The following is a 2,742-nucleotide window of genomic DNA, read 5'->3' as shown; positions in this document are numbered from 1 at the left end:
GGTCTAGGTTCCCCCAGGACTGAGCCGGTCTAGGTTGACCTAATGATGCCTCCCCCAGGACTGAGCTGGTCTAGGTTCCCCCAGGACCGAGCCAGTCTAGGTTCCCCCAGGACTGAGCCGGTCTAGGTTCCCCCCCAGGACCGAGCCGGTCTAGGTTCCCCCGGGACTGAGCCGGTCTAGGTTCCCCCCCGGGACCGAGCCGGTCTAGGTTCCCCCCCGGGACCGAGCCGGTCTAGGTTCCCCCAGGACTGAGCCGGTCTAGGTTCCCCCAGCCCAGCTGCACCGAGGCCAGCTCTCTTTAACTCTCTTTCCCCAGCTGAAAGTGGTCTTTAGATGAGTAGATGGTCTGATTGGTCGACCCAAGGTTGTAACTGGACCAATCATTAGCCAGTATATGAAGCATGTTCAGATAACAGGGCAGCAGATCAACTAGCTCACTGGCCATTTTTCTCCCACAGATTAATGAGACTTTTTAATTAACCCCAGAATAAATGGCTTCCTTATTACCATGAGCTAATGAGACGCAATGTGGGAACCTCCTTGTGTGGTCGTTCTGTCCCCCTGCACCTGCAGCTGCCCTACCTCCCTCCTAAACTCATATTCAGCTCTGAAACCCAATGTTTAATTACCAGAAAATGCAGTGAGCTCTTTCACTGTAGACAATGAATGGCACATAGAGCTCATTGAGGTTATCAGGAAAGGGCCCACTGGTCAATTGGGTCATTGAATTGAATTGTTTGACAAGACCTGTAGAGACCAAGTAGAGTTCAAACATCCTCAAAGTATAATTGACAAGTTTGTCACAGAATCTGTTGTGTGTGGGGGGGGAAGGACTGTCATAATCTATTACGCCGCATAAAAGCCTCCATGCCGACCAACAGTTCCAAGTTCCCCGTTGCAGATTGAATCAGAATTGTCCCTGTGCCCTCATGGAGGCTGATCTGATTACAAGGTGAGCAGCTACGACAGGAAGTTGTCTGACAGTAGTGATCTTTTTTATTTTAAGGGCCAGGTTACCGACACGAACAGAAGACTGCAAGACGCCGGCAGAGAGGTAAGACTCTTCGTCCCCCCCGTGTCAGTGTTTCCTGTGGTCAGTTAGAGGACAGATGGAGACAGGAAGCACCTCTGACTGACCTCTCTTATGTAAAGGTGACAGCCCAAACGGAGGAGGTGATTCGCTGTCGGATACAGCAGAGGAACATGACTACCACTGTGGAGAGACTACAGCTGTGTATACCTGGTGAGATATAACATCTATAAACACTGTGTGTTCTGAAAGCTACTTCTCCCCTCTCTTCTTTGTGTATACCTGATGAGATATAACATATAAACACTGTGTGTTCTGAAAGCTACCTCTCCCCTCTCTTCTTTCTGTTCTAAAAGCTACCCCTTCTTTCTGTTCTTAAAGCTACCCCTTCTTTCTGTTCTAAAAGCTACCCCTTCTTTCTGTTCTAAAAGCTACCTCTCTTCTTTCTGTTCTAAAAGCTACCCCTTCTTTCTGTTCTTAAAGCTACCCCTTCTTTCTGTTCTTAAAGCTACCCCTTCTTTCTGTTCTAAAAGCTACCCCTTCTTTCTGTTCTTAAAGCTACCTCTTATTTCTGTTCTAAAAGCTACCTCTTCTTTCTGTTCTAAAAACTACCTCTTCTTTCTGTTCTTAAAGCTACCCCTTCTTTCTGTTCTTAAAGCTACCCCTTCTTTCTGTTCTTAAAGCTACCTCTATTCTTTCTGTTCTAAAAGCTACCTCTTCTTTCTGTTCTAAAATCTACCTCTTCTTTCTGTTCTAAAAGCTACCTCTCTTCTTTCTGTTCTTAATTAAAGCTACCCCTTCTTTCTGTTCTTAAAGCTACCTCTATTCTTTCTGTTCTTAAAGCTACCTCTATTCTTTCTGTTCTAAAAGCTACCTCTATTCTTTCTGTTCTAAAAGCTACCTATATTCTTTCTGTTCTAAAAGCTACCTCTTCTTTCTGTTCTAAAAGCTACCTCTTCTTTCTGTTCTAAAAGCTACCTCTTCTTTCTGTTCTAAAAGCTACCTCTTCTTTCTGTTCTAAAAGCTACCTCTTCTTTCTGTTCTAAAAGCTACCTCTCTTCTTTCTGTTTTAAAAGCTACTTCTTCTTTCTGTTCTAAAAGCTACTTCTTCTTTCTGTTCTTAAAGCTACCCCTTCTTTCTGTTCTTAAAGCTACCTCTTCTTTTTGTTCTTAAAGCTACCTCTCCCCTCTGTTATTCTGTTCTAAAAGCTACCGCTTCTTTCTGTTCTAAAAGCTACCTCTTCTTTCTGTTCTTAAAGCTACCTCTTCTTTCTGTTCTAGACTACTCTTCTTTCTGTTCTAAAAGCTACCTCTTCTTTCTGTTCTAAAATCTAACTCTCCCCTCTCATTGTTCCTTTTTGCAGTCCTGGAAATGTACAGTAAATTGAAGGAGCAGCTGGAATCCAAAAGGTACGTGCACTTCCTTACTCTCCTCACTATGTTCACCGTTGTCGTCATCAATGTTACTCCACCACCATATATTAACAATAAAGTCCCTCTCTCTCTAGACAACATGGTGCTTTGGACAGTAAGACCTTAACGCTTTCCTAGAAACCCTCTCTGGCTCAATATAGCTCACACATCAAAAGGCACGCTGTCTTTACGTCACAGAATTCTGTACAATTCACAGAAATAATGACTGAGGGAAACTGTGCATAGAAGCTATTTCAATGGAACCAAAGCGCCGAGGGGAAGTGAAGCTCACGCTGAAC

General features: G+C 44.2%; 1 long non-coding RNA gene across 1 annotated transcript; it reads left to right on the top strand.

The window, feature by feature from the left end:
* The first annotated feature begins 1,001 nt into the window (after window positions 1-1,001).
* On the top strand, window positions 1,002-2,497 carry LOC135566435 (uncharacterized). The gene is made up of 3 exons (XR_010462084.1): window positions 1,002-1,054; window positions 1,153-1,243; window positions 2,395-2,497. It is a non-coding gene; the product is annotated as an uncharacterized LOC135566435 (long non-coding RNA).
* The last annotated feature ends 245 nt before the right edge of the window (window positions 2,498-2,742 follow it).

This window comes from Oncorhynchus nerka, unplaced genomic scaffold (assembly GCF_034236695.1).
Source record: "Oncorhynchus nerka isolate Pitt River unplaced genomic scaffold, Oner_Uvic_2.0 unplaced_scaffold_4968, whole genome shotgun sequence".
NCBI lineage: Eukaryota > Metazoa > Chordata > Actinopteri > Salmoniformes > Salmonidae > Oncorhynchus > Oncorhynchus nerka.
This window is presented reverse-complemented; position numbering and strand designations above follow the sequence as displayed.